This window comes from Mauremys mutica, chromosome 1 (assembly GCF_020497125.1).
Source record: "Mauremys mutica isolate MM-2020 ecotype Southern chromosome 1, ASM2049712v1, whole genome shotgun sequence".
Classification (NCBI taxonomy): Eukaryota; Metazoa; Chordata; order Testudines; family Geoemydidae; genus Mauremys; species Mauremys mutica.
Window position 1 is genome coordinate 149880971 of NC_059072.1, and position 24864 is coordinate 149905834.

Sequence of the window (24864 nt, forward strand, 5' to 3'; positions counted from 1 at the left end):
TGTTGCTCAGTTCAGGAGTACAAAGAGGAATATTCTGTACACTACTCACCTGGGGAATGGATCTGAAGTCAAGCTTTAATAATGGCCAAGCAGGAAAAATCCCAGCTTGACCCTGAGAGCAGAGCCCAGGTCAAGTTTGCAAAGGCTACCAGTTAGAAAACACTATATTACTTACTTACTTCCATATTTGATCTGGAATCACGGAGAGTAATACATTGAACTTCAAAATGTCACTTTTACAGTCAATTTGCAACGTATGGGCCCCAGTCTTTTCTCACTTATATTGGAATAAATCAGGAGTAGCTTCAGAATCACTCTGGTGTAGCTGAAATCAGAACCAGACTCAGTACCTGCCCTTTGGATTAGACTGCTGTATGACAAGGGACAGTTGTTTGAAAAAGTGTCCATAAAAGAGCTGAAAGAGTCACATCAGACATATCCCAGCAACCAGTCTTTCATCATTTCCTTTGGGGAGACTATTCCACGGGCTAATAGACCTCGCTTAATGGAAATGTTTCCCAATTATGCAGCCTGGATTTCCCTTTGCTCAGTTTGATCTTGTTTAGTTCCTCCCCCTTCTTTATGGTGTTTACACACATCAGATCCTTGTAGATGCCTATCATTCCCCCTAGAGCTAATGTTTAGTCAAACAATACATAGTCAGGTTTCCAATCTATCTTCACATGTCAGTCCCTCCTGCCCACTAATAATTTTCATTGGTATTCTCAAAAATTTCTCCTATTTTTCATCATCTTTGTAACAAAAATAGCAACAACCCCTCACCCCCTTCCCTTCCTGGAGCCAGGAGTGAGGGATGCCATGGCATTTCAAAGGGCAGGGAGTTTCCCTCAGGCAAGTCTGTGGTTTTGGTGACACACACCTACTCATTAAATCTGATCTGTGGTATATTTACACAGGTCACAGGGAGGAAGTTAGAAGCACTCCGGCTAAGCTGGTTACATGAACAGGAGGCCAACAGCTCAAAAGCTATTCCCCTACTGCAGCCCTGGCAGCACTGGACCCCCTGCTGGAAGAGGATTCAAAGATTGCTTTTCATCCTGAGAGAACCCACAGCCTTGATATAGTTTACAGAGGGATTCATCACCCACTGCCAAAATGTAGCCAGCTTTGTATATGGAAAGCATAACATATTCCACCTCAAAGAAAAGCCACTGACAGAACCAGGCAGAAGATTTTTGTCTTGCTCTCAGGAGCTGTACAGCTAAGAGATACAGCAGGATACAAGGCAGGTCACATAAACTGATCTTGATATTCAGAGGCTGCCCCCTGTCTCAGCTGCACTGGGTGGATCACAATAGAAAAGTGTCAAGGGTGGTCAGCAGAAGCTGACTTTTACAAGCTCCGTTGCAGGCTTCAATTAGTGATAGAGAAGGGAAAGCACCGGGAAGTGTACAGTGTGTGATGGAGCCCAGCCCACTGGAACGAAAGGTTCCATTCTCTTTTGATGGAAGTCAGTTGGAGGTGTTGGGTGTTCAGCATCCTTGAAAGTGAGGTCACTGGTTTAGATGCATAAATATGTCCTTAGGAGCCTAACATTAGGCAGCCATGTTTGAAAATCTTGGCCAGAGTCCTTTGGGTCTGAGCAGAGTTATTCTATCCCTCTGTATAATCTTGGAAGGAAAGACACAGATCCAAGTACTGTATTCCTACCATGTTGGTATTTTCCATTGCAATTGTGTCCCAGATCCACAAGCCTCAGAATGGCCACAGATAGTTTGCTCCCTCCCTGAAGATGAGGCAATTACATATGAGAGAGATTAAAGTTCTTCCCACTTAAGATTTTTTCATTAACAAATGTGTGGGTCCTTAAAATTTCACACCATGCCCACCTGGAGCATCACGGCAGCTGTGGAGTTAGAGTTCAGATCCTCCTGCACCAAAAAGCACAAGTTCCAACCCTTTGGAGCCTTTAGCTGCAGTCAGAACAGGGCCAATGACACACAGCTGAGCAACTCTGATTTTATGCAGGAGAGGACACCACGCTGGGCAGTTCATTACAGTTCAGTTCACAGAACCTTCTAATATAAATACTGCTGGCTCTGATAGAAGCCAAGCAGAGGTTATTTTCTTATATATGTATTCATTTTTAATAAAAGGGGATACTTGGGACCAGAAATCTTGAGTAACTGAACATTCCCACCCAACATACAGGAACATCCTAACTTTTGCCTGGGTACACTAACATAGGTTTGACAGATGGATGGATTTTAATTACAGGCTATGCATTTTCAGCTTGTACACTATATACAGAACATTTCTAAGAAAAGTATTGACCTTTACTTTTCAGTTGTCAAATAACTGTCTTTCAGCTTTCCCCATCACCTGATAATTGACTTTAACCCTTAGCTGCCAGGAGTCTGGCAGTAAAAAAAAAGGCTTTACTAAACAGATCATGAAGCACTGGGGTCAAGCACAGGCCTCACTCTTTTTTTTTTTTTGCAGGAGTTGGGGTGTGAGCTCAGTGTTCAGGCCAAATCCAGCTTGGATAATTATAACTTGTCTCTCTAAATTCCTGATGCAGTTTCAGTTGTAGATGGTGCTCCTTCCGCCTTACCCTGAACTGTTGAGTGTTGTGTACTGTTAAACAGATGCCTGTTCCAACTCCAGAGGCACCTGCTTTTCATTTTATTTCTGATTTTTCTTCTTCTTTTTCCTCTGTCTCCTGTATGTATATCTCACATGAAACCACCTTTGCTAAGGGGGAATTCAAGTTGAAGGTGGCATATGTCGATGGTTTGAGAGGATTTTACCTTTCAAGAATATTAGAGTTAAAAAACTAATGAATGTTAGAAAACCAAGTAATACAGAGTTTAAGGCACTGCTTACCCAAACTACCTCACCAGTCTGCCATCTTCCCATCTCAGCACATATAGTATCAAAAATGTGCACCACGAACACTGCTTTTATAATGTTTCATACAATATGTAACATATCTCCACTACTGACTGTGGACCTTTGATCTTTCCATATGAATGCTCTATGTTCATGCCCCGGACAGATGGAGTATTTATATAGAGACATACAGTGACACTTGGAGAATTGGCTTCCGCCTGGACTGAGACCAGCTCAGTACTCAAACTTATGTCAGTATAACTACATCATGTAGGGGGATGAAAAACCGACCCTCCAGAGTGACACAGTTATACCAACCTAACCCCGGGTGTAGACAGCGCAATGTCGACGGGAGAGCTTCACACCGACATAGCTATCGCCTCTCAGGGAGGTGGATTAATTATGCTGATGGGAGAAGTTCTCCCATAGGCATAGTAATGTCTTCACTGAAGTACTACAGCAGCACAGTTGCACTGGTACAGCTGCTCCACTGCAGCGTTTTAACTGTTGACTTGCCCTGAGTCTGTAAGACACTGAGTGCCCTCAGGGCCATGCAAGCTTGGGCCCTTCTTGAAGGGAGGAACACTTGCCCTCAGAATGTTATCTATCTAATCAGGAATGTCAAACACTCTTCTACCTATAGATGTAGGAGCATGAGATCATAAAGCAGCCTGATTGTACCTGATGAATAGGAGGCATTCTTAGCTTGCTTTGGTCCCTCATTAGATAGCACTCTTTGCTATAGATGGGTAAGGCAATCTGAGTTTCTGATCATCTCAGAGTATTTCTAAAGGGCAGAATTAAGGTGGTTTGGGTGCCTTGTATCACCTGGTGCTTTTCCTCTGCCTCCTGCTGCACTCCAAAACTGATGCTGAGCATCCCCCTCCTCCTCTGGTCCCCTTTGCTCTGGGCAGCCCTCCAGCCTGACACCCACTCTTCAGTGTCTTCATGCTCCAAAGTCCTCTCCCCTACATAGAGCCCTCCAGAGACCCAATCCCTCCAGGCCCCTGCCCCACCAGAGGCATGGTGATTTAGGAAAGAGGTGTGCAACAGCAGTTCAGGGTCACTGGAAGAGAAGGTGGAAGGGGTGAAACATTAGCACTTCCTGCCCTTAGTTTCCCCAAATGTGAAATGGAGATAATGATACGTACATCCTTTGCGAAGCATTTTGAGATCAACTGATGGAATGTGCTATTTAAGAGGTAGGTACCGTTATGCCTTTGCGTGCTGCACCCCTGAGCTGCTCTTAAGTGTCCCCCTCCCCAATCTGGCTCTCTCTGCCCCTAGTTAGAGACTCATCCCTCTGTGCTGTCATGCTCCATCCTTCCCCAGTGAATAAAGAGACAGTACAATTCCCCAGGGGATTAGGACTCATCCAGCGGCCACCTGCTATGAAGTGACTATTGGTGCAGGTAGAAGGAACACCAGCCCCTGAGGCCTGAAGCTCTCTGCTCACCTAAAAACTGGTATAGAATTGGCAGAGACAGTGCAAGCTTCCAGTACACCCTGTAGCTTTTCCCAGTATGACCCAAGCCTCACCTGGAGGGAGTGCATCTAGGTTCAGTGGGGCAGTTCAGTCTGCCTAGCCCAGTATTTCTCCAGAGAGGAGACCTTCTCTGCTAGTTTACCAAAGAATTATGATGCATATGCCTCCTTCTCTGCCTGGCTGATAGCTATCAAAAGCAAAGCCAGAAAGCTAACAAAACAAGAGCCTGCCCCTTCCACTGTGATAATGTGGCAGTGAGAGGGGGAAAACCATTCACATAAGCCTATAGTCCACCCCTCCACCAGTGTTCAATGAATCATGCAAAATCCACACTCCCCAGCTTGGCTGGGAAACAAAATGCAGCACAGACTAATTTTGCAACCAGGCGAGGGGATATTAGTTTCTGAGCATTGAACCTTTAAATGCCTAGGAACTCTGCTTGACTGCCGAGACAGCTACCTACTGTGATCTCACTAATGCTGCACTCCTCATGTGGGTTGCTAAGACCTTTGGGGACACATCCCACTGCTCTTAGCAGTGCAGCAAGCTGAGCTGCTCTATAATTCTTTCCCAGAGAACTGTGGGAGCATGTGTCTGTCCTTCTGGACACATGGGAGGAATTGTGAGAAGGCACTGGAGGACTATCAGAACTCGGGTGGTTTAAGCCTGTATCTTCACACTGCAAAGTGGGGAGGTTACCAGCCAAGTGAAAGCCTCACTCAAATTTTGGCCTATAGCCCCAGGCCAGGCCAGCTAGTCCAAAGCTGCACCACACTCGGCTGAGAGGGGTTTTTATGTGTGGATGGGAGGGGGGGTTAGGGACAAGTAAGATCCTGGGCTAACTCTGCAGTGAACACACAGGGTATGTCTACACAGCAACTAGACACCAGTGGCTGGTCCATGCCAGCCATCTCAGTATCATGAGGCTCAGGCTGAGGGGCTGTTTCACTGCCATGTAAACTTCCACGCTCAGGCTGGAGCCTGGGCCCTAGCATCCTGCAAGGTGAGAAAGTCCCAGCTCTCGGGCTGTAGCCTGAGCCTGGAAGTCTACACAGCAATGAAACAGCCAATAGCCCAAGCCCTGTGAGCCCGAGTCAGCTGGCATGGGCCAGCTGCAGGTGTCTAGGTGCTGTGTAGACATACAGACAGACAGGGCCGCCCGGGGGGTGGGGGGGGGAGCAAGTGGACCAATTTGCCCCAGGCCCTGGGCTCTGCAGGGGCCCCCCATAAGAATGTCTGAGGCTCCCTCCCCGGCCCCAGCCTAACCTGACCCCCCAGCCCCTTACCCCTGGCTCCCCCCTCACCCGGAGCCTCAGCACATCCAGGAGCGTCCCTGGACAGCTGCAGCATGGCTCCGGCGGGGCCTGAGCCCCTCCCCGCTCAAAGCCGCATGGTAAGGGGGTGGGGCTGCGAGCTCCAGCAGGGCCTGAGCTCCCTCTGCTCAGCCTGGAACTTGCAGCCCCGCCCCCTTACCATGCAGCTCTGAGCGGGGAGGGGCTCAGGCCCCACCGGAGCCACACTGCAGCTGTCCAGGGATGCTCCTGGATGTGCTGAAGCTCCGGATGAGGGGGGGAGCTGGAGGTAAGGGGCTGGGGCCAGGGGAGGTTGGCTAAGGGGCAGGAAGTCCCAGGGGCAGTCAGGGGACAAGGACGGGGCAGAAGTTTGGGGGGGCAGTCAGGGGACAGGGAACGGGGGTGGGGTCCCGGGGTGGTGGTTGGGGGTGGGGTCTCTGGGGGACGGTGAGGGGACAAGGAGCAGGATGGGTCGGGGATTCTGAGGGGAGGCGGGCAGTTGGGGGGCAGGAAGTGGTTGGGGGGTCGGATAGGGGGCAGGGCCAGGCTGTTTGGGAGGCACAGCCTTCCCTACCCTAAAGCTCATTCAGCAGTTTGAGGCTTGCAGAAGAGCCAAGCTGTTAGCTTTTCCATTAGGGCTACCATCCCTTTCACTTCTCAAATGCCAAATTATAGTCTATATTTAATTTCAGTGCCATAAGGAGATTCATGGCAGGGGAGGGTAGCTTCATTTAAAATTAGCCACTGGGGGAGGGATCACATGAGAAGAGCAATATCATCCCCAACCCTACCAAGGGAGACCCCCTTCCCCTGCATTCCCTGAGCTTTCAGAGGGGTTAATTCAGTGGTTCTCAAACTTTTATACTGGTGACCTCTTTCACATAGCAAACCTCTGAGTGCAACCCCCCCCCCTTATAAATTAAAAACACTTTTTTAATATATTTAACACTATTATAAATGCTGGAGGCAAAGTGGGGTTTGAGGTGGAGGCTGACAGCTCGTGACCTCCAGTAATAACCTCGTGACCCCCTGAGGGGTCCTGACTCCCAGTTTGAGAACTCCTGGGTTAATTTAATTTTAGCACCCTGTGTCCATTCACATGCATGTGCTATTTGGAGCATTTCAGTTTTCACAACATAGGCTCATCCCAGATTCTGGAACAAGCTCAAATGCTCAGTTTGTGGAATATGTACATAAGCTATACTAAAGACAAACCCACAGTAACCATGTCCAGTTTGTGAGGGACCCCATGGAGCCAGTCTCTAGGAAACAGATAAATGCATGGAGGTTAAGTCCATTAATGGCTATTAGCCAGGATGGGTAAGGAATATGTCCCTAGCCTCTGTTTGTCAGAGGGTGGAGATGGATGGCAAGAGAGAGATCACTTGATCATTGCCTGTTAGGTTCACTCCCTCTGGGGCACTTGGCATTGGCCATTGTCGGTAGACAGGTTACTGGGCTGGATGGACCTTTGGTTTGACCCAGTATGGCTGTTCTTATGTTCTAACCTAAATGAACCCAAAGTTATGGAGACAGATATGAGTCAAGGAAGCCAGCAGAGTATCAGAAACCTGGAGAAATCTCTGATTGGATGGGCTCAGGCGTTTGGTCACAAGCTGAGGTGGTTCAAAAGTTTTGGATTTTTTTAAAGCAGAATGTTTAAAGAAACAATAAAAACAAACACACAGCAAACAGCAAATATTTGGCCACACACTTCTGAAACCCCAAACCATATTCAGGTTTTAGCAGGCTAATTTCAACTTGTCAATTAAAAAAAACAACAAATTTTGAAGGAAAGCAGACATTGCCCATGATTTTTTTCTGCTTTCTAAAAACCCCTAGTTTTCGATCCAGAAAAAGTTTTGACAGAAAATATTTGTCCAACCCTTTTAATGAGCTTTAGTGCCTTTTAACACTAGCTGATGCTGAGAACCAGTGATACCTTGTAAAGAAGTTCTCTCAAAACTGGGTTTGTGCCAAGATGCAAAAGGTTTATTTTTCCCAGGGCCCGCCCGTGGTGGGGCGGGAGCAAGTGGGGCAATTAGCACCAGGCCCCCACAAAAATATAGTATTATATAGTATTGCAATTTTTTTTTATGGAAGGGGACCCCAAAATTGCTTTGCCCCAGGCCCCCTGAATCTTCTGGGCGGCCCTGCCTACAGAGTGCTCTCTCATGGGGACTTTGCTTTTGTCTATTGTCATTTTCTTCCTTAATCTTGATCTAATCTAGCTCTAAAGCTAAACTGGATATTTTGCTCTTTGTGTACAGAAAACAAATTGCTAACTATCCCCAAACAAGGAAACACAACCCAGCACAGTCTGATCACATACTCACCCACTTAATGGGATGAAGGAAGACGAGATCATCATTGGGGTTATGCCTTTCATCTCTGGAAACCTAATTTTGTGAAGGTTGAATCTTAAAAGCTTCCTACTGGAGGGGAACACAAGAGCCTCTTTGTGCGAAAAACCAAGGCTCTATCACCATACCCCCACAAAACTCTCATACAATATAGCCAACACTTTTTGCTATCAGTCCTTGATGAAATACAGTGTTACTAACTCTCGTGACAGTTGGTACTGTTATTAAAGTCCAGCTCCTGGATTCATGTGACTAGGTCAGAATCTCAGCTTTCATTTAAAAAATGTAATTTCTAGCTCTCATGGTTGTGAAGAAAAAGTTGAAAATGTGAAACCTTAAGGCCAGAACACTAGGAGGCAAAGCTAAAAATCCTGAAGTTATTTTTAAAAGGCTTATGATTTTTAAGCCAATCTCATGGTTTTTGGAGTCCCAATTCATGCTTAGAGATCTGTAGGAACCAGAATTTATGTTTTGCGGGAAATTTTGCTATTTCAATTTTTTTTGTTTCAGATTGGAAAAACAAACAAACAAAAATTTTGCAATTTCCCACTAAATGATTTTTTGGAAAAATTTCATTTTGGGTCACCCAGATTGTTTAGGTTCAATAAAATCAAAATGTGTAGATAACCATGTTATTTCAATTTTAAAAATGTATTTTATAATATAATGTAAAATAAATGTTGAAATGAAAAATTGAAACAGTCTGTTCTGAAAAGGTGAAAACTGAACATTTTAATGCTGCATTTCGATTTGTTTTTCCAAAATAAAATTTTATTGAAACTGACATGTTCCGACAGAAAGTTTGCATTTCAAGGAACTGGCATTTTCCAGTGGAAAATTTTCAACCAGCTCTACTCAAGATTTTTGAATGCTTGGGATGACAAAACAGGAAATATTACAAAGATATATCACAAACACATTTTTTCCTCTCCCTGGCTTTACAGTCCTAAGAATCAGGACATGCCTAGACAGGCAGTGATCTAAGAAATCATGGAAGAAAAGTTACCAAACATTTTAGAAACTTAAAGCAGGGTAAGCCTGCATTCAGCCCTAGAAATCTGCAAGGGATTAAGGGAGGGTGAAAGGATGAGTATTTAGCTTTATTGAACCAGTTTGCCAGTCCCTGGGTCTCACTCTGCCTTTAGGGCATGAGTGACACCTTCCTTCAGTACAATTGTTAGAGCCAAAGGAAAGGGGAAACAGATACAACAAGGCAAACGTAATCAGTAGGTTCAGGCCACATGAGACAAAGATGAAAAAAATGTTTCATATTCCAGTGCCTAAGAAAAGATCTTCATGTTGAATTGGCCTCACACACTCAATGTTCCTCTAATGCAGTGGTTCTCAACCCACGGCCTGCGGGTCTGCTTCTGGCCCAATCAGCACACAGCTGCGGCCCATGTGACATACTCAGGGCCAATACAGGTAGTGTATATATAGTTGGATGCAGTCCACAATGGTAAATAGGTTGAGTACCACTGCTCTAATGTCTTTCCCAGCCACCATCTAGATGTCAGCAGGTATCCCTCAAAGCATGTTCTCCCCTCACATAACAACAACAACGCTGATTTTTCTAACTGGTTACCACTTTACACTGTCAGTTTCTAGAACACCCACTACAGTGAATCCATGCTCCTCTGCAGGCAACAGAGACAAAGATATCACACTCTGTCACATACCGCTGGACTAACACCATGGGCGGCTACAGGCACCAGCGCTCCAAGCGTGTGCCTTGGGCAGCAAGCCGCGGGGGGCGGCCTGCCGGTTGCCATGAGAGCAGCAGTCAGGCTGCCTTCGGCGGCATGCCTGCGGGAGGTCCCCTGATCCTGCAGTTTCGGTGGCAATTGAGTGGCGGGTACGCTGAAGGTGCGGGACCATAGGACCTCCCTCAGGCATGCCGCCGAATCTGCGTTACTAGCGGACCTCCTGCAGGCGCACCGCCTGACTGCCGTGCTTGGGGCAGCAAAATACATAGAGCTGCCCCTGACTAACACTCCAGCTCTTCAGTTCCAAAGGCACAGGCCTTTGCCTAAAAGAGAGCTTCATTAGCTCAGACTAATTAGGAGGTTACTTATCGTCTCTGAGAGCCTGTCACTAGAAGGCAGTATCACACACTCGCACCTACACATACAAAGCCAGTACAAAGGTCTTTTGGGTGAGGAGGTTTCAAATGGCTAATGTGCAGGACACTTCCAGAGCATTGGTCATGCAGCTTGGAGGAACCATTTACTTAATCTGATATCTAATTTATTTATGGCATTAATGCAATTTTTAAGGCTAAGATTTTGTTATGGATATTTTTAGTGAAAGTCAGGGACAGGGATAATAAAGAAAAAATCATGGAAGCTGTGACCTGTCTGTGACTTTTGCTAAAAATATCCATGACAAAATGGGGATCTGCAGGTCTCCACACTGCCTGTGGCGGGGCAGCTGCATGGTGGCTAGGAGCTCCAGGGGCCCCCACCAAGGGTCAGGTGTCAGAGATCCAGGGTCCCCTGCCACCCATGGCTGGGAGCTGTGGGGCTCCCACCACCTGCAGCAGCTGGAGGCTGCAGGGTATCCCTGCCGCCCACAGCTCCAGGGGTCCTCTCACCACCCACAATGGCTGGGAACTGTGGGGTGCCCCCCCCCATGGCAGCAGGGAGCTGTGAGGTACCCCTGCTGCTGCAACTCCAGGGGCCTGCAGTGGCAGGGAGCTTGGGGGTTCCCCTGCTACCTGTGGCAGTTGGGAGCTGTGAGATTCCCCATCACCCACAGCTCCAGGGGCCCCGACTATCTGTCACCACCAGGAGCTTGGGGATTCCCCACCGCCTGCGGCAGTTGAAAGCTGCGGGGTACCACCACCACCTGCAGTGGCTTGGATTTCTGGGGGCCTGTAACCGGGTCCTCTCCTGGGCCACCCCCTGCTGGGTCTGTGCCCCCTTAAGAAAGCACTGTGAGGCTTTTTTTTTTTCCACTGCAGCACCCGTGGCTTTTATTTACAAACAGTTCCCACCACCAGTGATACTATGTACAAACTTACAAGGCTTTTTGTCTCCTCTTTACAGGGGGTCTCCCTTCAGCCTGGAGACTACCCCTTCCCTGACCACTCCCCCCTTTGCACTGGCCGCTAGCCAGCCTTTATAGCTCTTCAACGAGCAGGCCCCCAGGTGCAGCCAGTTCCAAAGGCCAGGCACCAGCCTTTTCCCCAGCCCCAATCTAGTTCTCCTGATTGGGGCTGGCTGAGCAGGGGCTAATTAGGTGCTTTTGCACCAGCACCCTGCTACAGGGCCACCAGAGGCAGTGGGGGTGCCTAGGAGATCCCTGCCCCCACCGTCAGCAGGGGACCCTGCAGCTCCCGACTGCTGCAGGCTAAAATCATGGAGGTCACGTTCAGGAAAGATGAATTCAAACTGGAAGAGGTGCAGAGAAGAGCGATCAGGATGATCAAGGGAATGGAGGTTCTATCTCATGAGAGGAGACTGGACGAGCTTCACCAGTTTAGCCTAGGAAACCGAAGGCTGGGAGGGGATTTAATTGTTCTCTATCAATTCACCCTCCCTGATGTTTACCCCTGATGAAGAGTCATTTAAGGGCAATGTTGATCACAAGAACAAATGGGAATAAACTGACCAGGAGTAAATTTGTGCTGGAAATTAGAAGATTTCTAACTGTCACAGGAATGACATTCTGGAACAGCCTCCTAAAAGGTGTAGTGGAGTCAAACAACCCAGGTAGTTTAAAGATAGAGCTTGATACATTTATGAATGGGATAACGTGACTGGGTCACCAGCAATTGCAGGAGGCTGGAATCGATGATCCAGGAGGTCCCTTCCAATCCTATGTCCCTAATGCGTGAAGGCCTCTGGGTGCCAGCCACCCTATGGGGAAGTGGTTGAATGTATGACCTTCAGTCCAGTGAGAGCCATATCAATAATTACAGGAGCAGGAGTATAAGCAAAACAACCCACAACATATAATTAATAAACATCAGCACGCCCCAAAGCAGCCAGCTGAACAGGAAACCATCTGGCATCACAGCCTGAGGAATGTTACTAGCACATACCCAGTGAGAAAGGGGAGAGCATGCCAGAGTGCCAGCCAGTGCAGGGAAGGAATAGTCTTCTGCTGTAATGCCCACAAAGGTGATTCTCTGCTGAATCTGCTGGACCCAGACAGAACCTGTTATTCTCTCTGGCTCTATACCTCCCAGGTTGATTAATGTAGCCTGTATTGCCTAGCGTCACCACAGAGGGTCTCCCTACGTCCTGACCTGGACTGTGGAGTTATGGAAAGGAATATGTGGAACCTCAGCATAGAAAACCCAACAGTGCCTCTGGGTCCACTTCTGTTGTATGCTGGATCCTGTGGATGGATTTGAAACAGAACCCTAGAGGGTAAAGAGTATGTATCCCATTCCCTAATCTTCTGAGAAACCTAATCCCCCAAACTAGTGACCAAAATGGAACCAGTGTCCTAGAGCTGAAAGGCTCTATTTCCCATTTCCCTAAACCATCCACTCCCTCTTTAGCCATCTGCCAGCCACATTGGATATGTTGTCCTCAAATTTCATATTTTACTGAGTTATCCAGTCCTGCCCTACCCTCAGCATGGATCGAGGCTGGAAATGGGGTCTACTGCTGAAAGGATGAGTATCCTATTCCCTGTCCCTCTCGAGAGCTCAGTCTGCTCGCATGAACCACTGTCAGTTCTTACTGTAATCCATGATCATTGTAGCCTGCCAGTGCCAGTGAGACACTACACATCATGCAACCTTATCTTCCTAAGAAAAGCTGTAGCCAGCACTGTCACCGCGCCAATGGTATAGCATTTACAGTAACAATCAGGTTACAAGCCTTTGTCTTCTCTTTCTCAGAAATTTTGCCACATGCGCTTACACTCTCTCCACTGGCAGGAGAACTGTGGCACCAAGCTCCAGTACTCATAACAAATCTGTTCTACCTGCTGCTCTGTTTACCTTGGGTGTAAACCTAGTTCACATGCAGCATTTGGTCATGCCTTAAATGACTCATGTTCAGTGAGAGCTGTTCATGCTAGGGGTGTGTGAATTCTTCCAGGTTCTGCTTCGACTGGGTTTAAAGTGTTTTCAGCAGAACTGATGCACAACTTCCAATATTCAAAGATCTTCATGTTGGAGTGAACCCCTTTTTCCTACATTCAGATTTCATTGCAAGCCCAGACAAGACTCAGATTCATATGGATTCAGGCATGTTCATTTGGGTTTGCCAGAACCATAATACCACCATAGATGGTGATGTGACGCACCCAAGGCCACACAATGAGTGAGTCAGTGGAAGAGCTGGGATTCAAATTTAGGAATCCCCACCCTGTGCTAGTTACACTAAACTGCACTGCTAGGAAACCACCCTAATTGCTCTTTCCTTCAGACCATGTGCCGAACTCCCAGAATCGGGATTAGCAATTGTACTGGAAGATGTATGCAAGCCCTTCTTAGATTACTTTGAAACAGGTTCATGGATTTTCAACAGAACTGGTTCTTCTTGTGAGCTCTCTGATTGGTTCAGCTGTTTGAAAAGCCCTGGGCGAAAGAGCTCAGTTTAACATTTTCCCTGGAGCGGTTCCCCCCTTTCATTTTTATATCTGTGAGTGACTCAGAGTCACAACAAAATGATCCCAGCATGATAAAGCAGCAGATAGGTGGGTGTTTGTTGCTTTGTTCCTCACCATTGGCAACACCCCCACAATACAGCACCTTGTACCAGGTTTCATACTTGTGCCACTCTGTCACTAAGGTGCTGTTCAGCAAATACACCAGAGACACACGGGTCGTGAACACAAGCATTCAGTGGCTCTATTTGGGGCCTGCATAAAAGTGTAGAACTGGCTCAGACCAGCTGCACAGAAAAAACAAGAGGCATTCACAACTCACATTCTCTCCATGGTGCCTGCACAAAGCAGGTCACATTGTTCACTATGCTCAATCACTGCACTACGTTACCTCCCCCGTTTATTATATCATGCAACAGGGGGTCCTTGATGTAGGTCAAAGAGGTTTGCAGATTACCAGATACTCTGGAATGGGCCAGCATGGGTCACATCAGACACCTGCCAGGGCAACTGAGGAGTCTCACATCACCTTCAGGTCTTCACCCTCTGCACCAGAGCTTTGACATTTACACAATGCAGGGGACAGGGAACTGGACTAGAAGTCAGGACATAGGCGCTGACTCCATGGGTGCTCTGGGGCTGGAGTACCCATCGAAAAAAAATGGTGGGTGCAGCTCCCCATGACCCCGCCCTACCCCCTAGCTCCAGTTCGTCACTGCCTCCTCCTCAAGCGCGCCGCCGTGTCCTGCTTCTCCCCCCTCCCTCCCAGCGGTTGCGCCATGAAAGGGCTGATTTGTGGGGCAGGGAGGGAGGGGGAACCTGATGCGCTGGGGGAAGAGGCGAGGCCAGGGCAGGAATTTGGGGAAGGGATCCAATAGGGTCAGGGAGGGGGAGGAGTTAGGGCAGGAACTTTGGGGTGGGGATGGAATGGGGGCGGTGCCAGGGGTGGGGGTGGGGTGGAGTCAGGACCGTGCCAGGGGTGGGGGGCGGGACGTGGGCACCCACCAGTGCTGGAGAAAGTTGGTGCCTATGAGTCAGGAGACCTGGGTTTCTATGGCCAGCTCTAATGCCATAAAGCCTTGGGCAGGCTTTGTATCTCATTCTAACCAAGTGGGAATAATGACATGTATCCTCCTTTGTAAAGCATTTTGGGATTCCCAAATGAAAAACATATAAATACTACTATTGTGTTCTTTGCAACTAGCTTCTCTTTCCCAGGGATACTCCTGCTGTTGTTGTGGATGGGGGAACAGGCTGCTCCTACCCCCACAGCCCTGGTCTAGCCATGGTAGCGAAAAGGAGCCCAGGCATCGTGCTTCATGTTTTTTGCTATTATCACCTCTTCAACACTCCCCAGGATATTCAGACTAGCCATGGGGAGCAACTAAAAGCAAAAAGGGCTGCCACCTTTCTGCTGCTGCTGTTCAGATATTTTCTTGGGGAAAGTATCTGAGGAGCTGACACAGTAACATGCCTAGACTGACCTTTGCAGCTTGAAACTGGAAATCAACAGGCCTTTATTCACTCCTGTATTAGAGCATTCCATAGCTGGGCCACTGAATCCTAAAACCTAATCAACAAGCTAACCTGGGCCTTACTGTGCCACCTGCTTAGCTTTCCCTGGACCAGGAAGTTCCTGGCCAGGCCACATTGACCAGGTCAGCTATCTACCTCTGTGTTGCTGTTACACCACACTGAAAAGTAGCACAGTGAGCACATACTAGAATCCCACTTCCTCCATCCTGTCTAGCTGGGAACCCGCTGGAATCTCCTTCTATTTAGCAATAGGGGCAAGATAGGTTCACAACCACCTGATGCCTATTCATGACCCTCCTGGGGGTCACAACCCCTGGCAGAAAGACCATATGATAAAAAAAAAGGAAGACTGAAATCTGTGTTGTGTAGGGTATTGTTGAGCTTCCTCTGCAGAAAGCAATAGGTTAAAAATGACTCAAGTTTTGGCATAACCCACAATGAGGTGCAGAACAGAGATGTTGCATCCAAGGTAGTTTAGAGAATGTTTTCAAATTTCTGCTACAGGAAGAACAGATCACTATCTGTAACTGTTCTGTTAGTGCCAAATGAGGAAAGAGCTCCCTTACGGCTTGTATGGACATAACAGCACTAGCTGATTTCATAATCTGAAGCAGCATAGCACAGGCATCATTTACAACACCTTACTAGATGCCACAATCTCACAACTGAGGAAGAAGGCCATGCTGATTTAGAAAGCAAACTTGTTTAGAGGAGACATGAAGGCAGCTATAAAAACAATTTTTATATATAACAAATGGAAGAAAGGGGAAGCTCATAATGACGAATATAAATCAGAAGTTAGGAATTGTAGAAAACTGATGAGAGAAACAAAAAGTGACTCAAGGAGAAATCTATGGCCAAAAGACTTAAGGAAAGCAAGGAGTTGTTTTTAAACTATATTAGGAACAAAAAACAAACAAAAACAATGGTATTGGTCCATTGCTAGATAGAAATAGTAGAATTATCAATAATAATGCAGACGTGAGAGACATGCTCAATAAATATTTCTATTCTGTATTTGGGGAAAAAAATGATATAATTTTATCAGATGGTGATGATAACACACTTTCCATTCCACTGGTATCTCTGGAGGATGTTACACAGAAGCTACTGATGTCAGACATTTTTAAATCAACAGGTCCAGTAACTGGCATCCAAGAGTTTTAAAAGATCTGGCTGAGGAGCTCACTGTGTGTTAACATTCATTTTCAATAACTCTTGGAGCACTGGGTAAGTTCCAGAAGACTGAAAGAAAGCTAATGTTGTGCCAATTTTTAAAAAGGGATGACCTACTTAGTTATAGGCTTGTCAGCCTGACATTAATCCTGCACAAGATAATGGAGCGGCTGACATGGGACTCAATAATAAAGAGTTAAAGGATGGCAATGTTGTGATGGGTTGGATCACAGAACCTGCCTTGGGAGCTGCCACCCGATGTGCCAAGACTACTTCTGCTCCTGCTTTCCCTGCCAGCTCGGGACCCCAGCACCCTGTCTTGCTGAGCCAAACACACCCCTCTGCTCCAATAAAGACCCAGGGTCTGAAGCACATGCCCCAAAGCTGCAGACTTAACTGAAAGCAGCTCACAGAAGCGTTCTTGTCTTTAACACTCAGATGCCCAACTCCCAATGGGGTCTAAAACCCAAATAAATCCATTTTACCTTGTATAAAGCTTATACAGAGTAAACTGAAATTGTTCACCCTCTATAACACTGATAGAGAGATATGCACAGCTGTTTGCTCCCCCAGGTATTAATACATACTCTGAGTTAATTAATAAGTAAAAAGTGATTTTACTAAATACAGAAAGTAGGATTTAAGTGGTCCCAAGTAGTAACAGACAGAACAAAGTAAGTCACCAAGCAAAATAAAATAAAACACGCAAATCTATGTCTAATCAAACCAAATACAGATAAGATCCTCACCAGTTCCAGAATGATCGGTTTTACACACTAATCTCCTTTTAGCCTGGGTCCAGCAATCACTCACACCCCTTGCAATCACTGTCCTTTGTTCCAATTTCTTTCAAGTGTCCTGGGGGGTGGAGAGGCTCTTTCTTTAGCCAGCTGAAGACAAAATGGAGAGGTCCCCAGGGGGTTAAATAGACTCTCTCTTGTGGGTGAAGACCCCCTCCTCACTCCTATGCAAAGTCCAGCTCCAAGATGGAGTTTGGGAGTCACCTGGGCAAGTCACATATCCATGCATGACTCTCAGTTTCTTAACAGGTAGCAGCCATGGGTCACATGCTACCTTGAAAGTCCTCAGGTAGACTTCTTATGTGGATTGGAGCATTCCAAGATTCATTGTCCTTTAAGTGTTTCTCAATTAGGTACTTAACTTCAACATTCCTTTCTCCAGGAACTGACCAAATGCTCTACTAAGGTTATTTAGAAATTAAGCCACTAAACTGCCAATATTCATAACTTTGAATACAAAAATGATACATGCATACAAATAAGATTAATAGATTCAGTAGATCATAACCTTTACAGAGATGTGTTACATGGCATATGTAGCATAAAACACATTCTAAACATATTTCCATAAAGCCTTATGGGAGGTACCATCACACCCTCCCCCTGAGCTTACTGCCAGAGACTTGAACACTGTCCATGGCAGAGGCAGTACATGTAAAATCCCTTTGTCTTTGGTCACACTCCTTTTCAGTACCTTTAAACCATATGATGTCATTCCTCAGGGTCCTAGCCAGTTGGGGTTCCTGGTCCCCAGATGCCTGAAAACAGATTGGGGTATAATATTGTTAACAGAATGCAGACAGCAATATCTGTTAAAGTGGAGGTGTCTTGACATTTAGCCACCAATGCGATGGGGCGGTATAGCAGGGTGGATCCCTGCTCCGGGGTTTTAAGGGGTTTAAAAAGTGGCCTGACAGGGCTGAGCTGATTAGGGAAGTGGCTGCAGCTGGGGGCCAGGCCCCAAACTGAGGAGCAGGGCCTTATAAAAGGCAGGGAAGCCAGGAGCCCAGACAGTCTCTCACTGGTGATAGAGAGAGATGGGCCTAGCTGCTTAGTAGATGAGACAAGGTACCTAGGATGAAGCAGGGCCGGGGACAGGCTAAGGAGCGGGGGAGCTCTGGTCTGGAAAGCCCCAGGCTGCGGCCTGGTAGAAGGTACTGGGAGGTTGCAGAGGGCAACTTAAGGTTAGGCCAAGGCAGCAGGTCCAAACCCCCTTTGCCAAATGATGAGTACTGGATACTGCAGTCTGCCCCAGTGAATGGGGGCTAAATAGAGACTGGGCAGTAGCCACTACTGAGGAGAAGTGGGGATAGTAGGGTGGGGGGTTCCCAAGGAGGGGGAAACCCAGACAGAGTAAGAAAGGGGTTATTGCCAGGGGGCAGTACCCCAGAGAAAGGGGTACCGGGTCCGAGGAGGGACATGGGGGGCCTATGAACAGGGGGCTCCAGGGCTGAACAGAGCAAATTTGGAGAGCAACCAGCAGGAGGTGCTGCAGGGGTGAGTCCGACCCGTTTACAGGCGGGGTGCCTCCGTTTCCCCTCCTACACAGCAGCAGCATGGGCCTGTTATGCTTTTGCTGCTGTGCCAAGCTTCCAGTCTGTTTACAGGTATAGGCTGAAAAATAACATGCTCATGGGGCTGTCCTGTCACCATCCCTAGCATGTACAACAGTTTCTTCCACAAAGCAGTTATGTCCCACATCTTTAAAGGATTTACCACTAGTATGAATTCCTTTGTTTTATCCCATAGATGAATTAGCAAAAGACACGAGATTAACAGCAAATCTACGGTGGACAGGCTTTGTCCACACAATTTAGCTTGTTTAGTGTCCACTGTATTTTCCCATTTCTTTGTGCCCCCTGGTAGGCACTCTGATGCAGATTCTCCTGCCTCTTTGGGGAAGGCTTCTAATTCAGGCATGCATTTGGGTCTTTGGCCAGGAAGGGGTGTACTGCAACCATGCCTGCCCTCTGCCCCTTCCTCTGGAACTTCTCTGGGCTGGACCCCACATACCTGTGCAATAATAGCAGGAACATCTTTCAATGGAGTGCTCTGGACCCCTTTGGACACCCCACTTTCTGTTCCCAACAGGTCATCTGGATGGACTCCTCCCTCCAGTAGACCTGACCCCCAGGTTTCCCTTAAAACCTGATCCATAGGAGAGAGGTCTAGCATTTTAAATGCAGACTTTTCACCCTCCTACTGGGAAAGTTCCTTCCTACAAAAGGTGGGCAGACTCTCTGCCCCCCCCTTCCGTCTGGGCTTCCCTCTCTGGGCTCCCCTCTGGGTCAGACACTCCTGTGTCCCAAGGGAAGGTGACCCTGGTCCAGCTATGGGTTCACAGCTACCAGCTATGGCAGACTCTTCACTGGCCAGCAAAATTCTCCCCTTTTCACTCAGGTTGGATTTGCTTCCAGCTGCAGAGATCTTGGAGTCTGTTTCCACTGCAGTGGTCACCAGGACCCCAACTACCATCTTTGGGACACATGCCTCTGTGCACCCCAGAGCAGGCCCTGCTGACCTGCGACTTCCTGGCAGTCAGCAGCTGGGGTGGACCCAATAGATACAAAGTGGATCATTTCCCTCCCCCAGGGAGATGATTACGGGACAGGACCTGGTTCATCCAGCCCCTCCCTCTGGAACTTGCCTTGAGCCCTGGGGCCACAGGAACCAGCTACAACCATCCCTGCCCCGAAATCTGCATTTTTTACTGCTACAGAGGAATCAGAGGGTATGGCTAAATAAAATAAATAAATAATTGGAGATATACCTGTCTCCTAGAACTGGAAGGGACCTTGAAAGGCTACACTTGCAGCTGTAGAGCGCTTTAAGTTAAACCGGCCTTCGGAGAGCAAACTAGGGAAAGCGCTCCAGTCTGTCCACAACGTTACTCCTTGTTTACACTGGAGCTGCAGTGTCTCTCCCAATACATTTGTAGCATTTGCAGCTGCATTGGAAGTGGTGCATTATGGGCAGCTATCCCAGCATTCAAGGTGTGTGTGTGGGGGGGTTGGAGTGTTATAGGGAGTGTGGGGGCAGAGAGAGTGGGTTTTTGGGGTGCTGAGAGTGTGTCAGCACACTGTCTTGTAAGTTCAGACCCCCCTCCCTCCCCCACCTCGCTCAAAGCAAACAGTAGCTGTTTTGTTTTTTTTTTGAGCAGCCCGCACTCCAAACGGAGCCCCCCTGCCTCTCTCTCACTCACTCAAAACAAACAGTAGCTGTTTGTTTTTCTCTCGGACCAGATAAGCAGCCCGTGAACCGGAGCTTTGAAAGGGCACTTCCACGTCCCGAGTTCACAACAATGACAAGATACCACTTCAGTTAAGAGGATTATGGAGCATTTCCAGAGGTCAATCAGTGCATAATAACGTTACTCCTTGTTTACACTGGAGCTGCAGTGTCTCACTCAATATGCAACAGCTGTTAATCCTCTCGAGGAGGTGGAGTACCAAGACCGCTCAAACCAGGGAGTCAGATTGCTCTCCGTGCCTTGCCAGCATGGACGGGGAGTATGCTGGGAGGCTTTATTGCTCTGTAAAGTGCAAGTGTAACCAAGCCCTAAGAGACACCCTCCTATTCCCCTAGCAGTCCATGTGACTTCACCCCACCCCTGCCCCCGCCCCCGGGGGTTTTAGCACAAGATTCCTTTTCACTCCTAACCAACTTTGGGACAGATTCTGCCACATTAAAGAAATCATTCCCCAGTAGAAATGATGCAAAATTGTGTGCCACCGTGGCAACAATCAGTTCAGCCTGCAAAACCTTAGTTTGCATGTGCATTTTAGCTAAAGGTGTAAGGACTTTGTAACACCCCACCAACTCTAATTCTGCTAGTTTCCCAGGCAATAAATCCTTCTCCTGGATCAGGTCCTTCCTGACCACAGAAATCTCAGCACCTGTATCTCTTAGGCCAAGAAGCACTTTTCCATTCAATTTAACAGCATACATGTGCTCACTGCTTGATTATGTGAAAGCAGGCTTTACATATCCTGTGTGGAAAGAGGCAGCAGCTGGGCTCTGAGAAGTATTAGTTTTATGTGTTACTTGCTGCTTGTTCCCACTCCGCAAGGGACACTTATTCCTCAGGTGCTCAGTGAACTTACAATGATAGCACCTCTTGGGCTCCTCTACTTGTACAGGAAGTTTGGGACGAGTAACAGGGGAATGGGGAGGTGAATGCCCAGACTCTTTTTTACCAAGGGTAAAACAGTGATTTTGCTTTCCCCCAACCCTGTACCTCTCTGCTAGTGATTTATGTTTAATTGCAGCTTGTGCTTGCTCATAAGAGCCTGAAAACCCAGCTAATTCTCCCACTGCATTCACCTTTTTGTCCCACAAATACTGTTTTATGTCATCACTGCACATATTCAGGAACTGTTCCTGAGTAACCAAATCACACATTTCTTCCAAGCTTGTAATGCCCTTCCCCTTCACTCACTTTTCTACCAAATCTCTCATTTAATTTACATAAGCCACATTACTCAATCCAGATCCCCTCTTAAGATTCCTGAATTTAACCCAGTAGGTTTCAGGTGTAACCTGAAACTGTTTCAAAACCAGTTCCTTAAATTTACCATAGTTTGAAGCATCATCAATAGGCATCTTATTGAATATGTCCAGAGCTCTGCCAGTTAATTTTGCTATCAATGTGGTCATCTTTTGATCTTCAGGGATGGCACAGAGGGTGCACAGTCTCTCGAAGGTGATGAAATATTCAGCAATATCATTGGATTCCTCATACTGTGGACACAGTTGCTCCCATTTATGGATTTTTGGGGAACTGGATCCAGCAGGTAGAGGGTTTTGTCTCTTTGACTCCATTATAGCCAGTTCATGTCTCTGGGCCTCCATAGCCCTCTTGGGGGCAGTTTCCTCTGCCTCCATAGCTCTCTTGTGAGCAGATTCCTCCCTCTCCATTGGTCTTTTATGTTCATTTTCTTTCTCTTTTGCTTCCAGTCTAGCCAGCTCTAGTTTAGTTGCTGCTTCACTGGTAGACATTTTCCTGCTTTCTTGTGCTGGGCCACACCCCCTCTGCAGTTCACTGAAACTGGGATGCATTCAGCTCAGGGGATTTTTAGTTAACAGAGACTTTCCTGGCGCCCACTGTTCCGACATTATTTTGCTTCCTTTTCTGTCCCTACTTCCCTTGCCCGAAATAAGCAAACAGAAAATAACAAAGAGTAACCACTTTGTCTGTTCTCCAGCCACCACACTTAAAACTCACTTAAAATCACTACCAGTATCTCAAAACAGTCAGCTGTGCACAGACCCTGCTCAACTACGCCACTGTGATGGGTTGGATCACAGAAACCCCGACTTGGGACCTGCCACCTGATGTGCCAAGACTACTTCTGCTCCTGCCTTCCCTGCCAGCTCGGGACCCCAGCACCCTGTCTTTCTGAGCCAGACAACCCCATCTGCTCCAATAAAGACCCAATGTCTGAACCACGTGCCCCAAAGCTGCAGACTTAACTGAAAGCAGCTTACAGAAGTGTTCTTGTCTTTAACACTCAGATGCTCAACTCCCAATGGGGTCTAAAACCCAAATAAATCCATTTTACCCTGTATAAAGCTTATACAGAGTAAACTGAAATTGTTCACCCTCTATAACACTGATAGAGAGATATGCACAGCTGTTTGTCTCCCCCAGGTATTAATACATACTCTGAGTTAATTAATAAGTAAAAAGTGATTTTACTAAATACAGAAAGTAGGATTTAAGTGGTCCCAAGTAGTAACAGACAGAACAAAGTAAGTCACCAAGCAAAATAAAATAAAACACGCAAATCTATGTCTAATCAAACCAAATACAGATAAGATCCTCACCAGTTCCAGAATGCTCGGTTTTACACACTAATCTCCTTTTAGCCTGGGTCCAGCAATCACTCACACCCCTTGCAGTCACTGTCCTTTGTTCCAATTACTTTCAAGTGTCCTGGGGCAGGGGCGGCTCTATGAATTTGGCCGCCCCAAGCACGGCGGCACGCTGCAGGGGGCGCGCTGCTGGTTGCCGGTCCTGCAGCTCCGGGGGACCTCTTGCAGACGTGCCTACGGAGGGTGCGCTGGTCCCACGGCTCCGGTGGAGCATCTGCAGGCATGCCTGCGGGAGGTCCACCTGAGCCGTGGGACCAGCGAACCCTCCGCAGTCATGCCTGCGGGAGGTCCACCGGAGCCGCGGGAACAGCGGACCCTCCGCATTCATGCCTGCGGGAGGTCTGCTGGTCCTGCGGCTCCGGTGGACCTCCCGCAGGCATGACTCCGGAAGGTCCGCCGGAGCCGCCTGCCGCCCTCCCGGCAAAATGCCGCCCCAAGCGCACGCTTGGCGCGCTGGGGTCTGGAGCCGACCCTGTCCTGGGGGGTGGAGAGGCGCTCTCTTTAGCCAGCTGAAGACAAAATGGAGGGGTCTCCCAGGGGGTTAAATAGACTCTCTCTTGTGGGTGGAGACCCCCTCCTCACTCCTATGCAAAGTCCAGCTCCAAGATGGAGTTTGGGAGTCACCTGGGCAAGTCACATGTCCATGCATGACTCAGTTTCTTACCAGGTAGCAGCCATAGGTCACATGCTACCTTGAAAGTCCTCAAATAGACTTCTTATGTGGATTGGAGCATTCCAAGATTCATTGTCCTTTAAGTGTTTCTTGATTAGGTACTTAATTCAACTTTCCTTTCTCCAGGAACTGACCAAATGCTCTACTAAGGTTATTTAGAAATCAAGCCAGTACACAGCCAATATTCATAACTTTGAATACAAAAATGATACATGCATACAAATAGGATTAATAGATTCAGTAGATCATAACCTTTACAGAGATGTGTTACACGGCATATGTAGCATAAAATACATTTTAAACATATTTCCATAAAGCCTTATGGGAGGTACCGTCACAAATGTAATTACAGTTGAACTTCAGAGTTAGAAACACTTCGGGAACGGTGGTTGCTCATAACTCTCAATAAAATGTTATGGTTGTTCTTTCAAAAGTTTACAACTGAACATTGATTTAATACAGCTTTGAAACTTTACTATGCAAAAGAAAAATGCTGCTTTTAACCATTTTAATTTAAATGGAACAGAAACAGTTTTCTTATCTTGTCAAATCTTTTTTTAAACTTTCCCTATATTTTAGTAGTTTACATTAAACACAGTATTTGCTTTGTTGTTGTTACTGCTGCCTGATTGTGCACTTTTGGTTCCAAATGAGGTATGTGGTTGACCAGTCATTTCGTAACTCTGGTGTTCATAACTCTGAGGTTCTACTGTGATGCCAATCAACAAGGGTATATGGAAAATAGATCCTGTCAAACTAACTTGATTTTTTTATAAGATTATAAGTTCGGTTGATAAAGGTAATAGTGTTGATGTAATATACTTAGACTTCTGTAAGACATTTGACTTGGTACTTCACAACATTCTGATTAAAAAACTAAACAGACTAAAACCTAGATAACTTATAGGTCTCAAAATGTAACTGTAAACTGGGAATCGTCATTAAGCAGGTATATTTCCAATGGAATCCCACAAGGATCTGTTCTTGGCCCAATGTTATTTAACATTTTTATCAATGATCTGGAAGAAAACAGAAAATCATCCCCAATAAAGTTTGCAGATGACACACAAATTGGGGGAGTGGTAAATAATGAAAGGGACAGGCCAGTGATTCAGAGCAATCTGGACCACTTGATAAACTAGATGCACACAAACAATATGTGTTTTAATACAAATAAATGTAAATGTATACATCTAGGAACGAAGTATGTAAGCCATAATTACAGCACGGGGGACCCTATACT

General features: G+C 46.9%; 1 protein-coding gene across 3 annotated transcripts in view; it reads right to left on the minus strand.

The window, feature by feature from the left end:
• LOC123356447 (transient receptor potential cation channel subfamily V member 6-like) overlaps positions 1–24864 on the minus strand; it is an 83023-nt gene that overhangs the window by 50126 nt on the left and 8033 nt on the right. The window contains exon 1 of one of the 3 annotated variants that reach the window (XM_044999720.1): positions 17769–17892. The exons of 1 other annotated variant lie outside the window; for it this stretch is intronic. The gene's annotated coding sequence lies outside the window, so the exon portion shown is untranslated. Of the gene's footprint in view, positions 1–11016; positions 11075–17768; positions 17893–24864 lie in introns of those variants that run through there. One more of the 3 variants, XM_044999728.1, reaches the window with a different exon arrangement.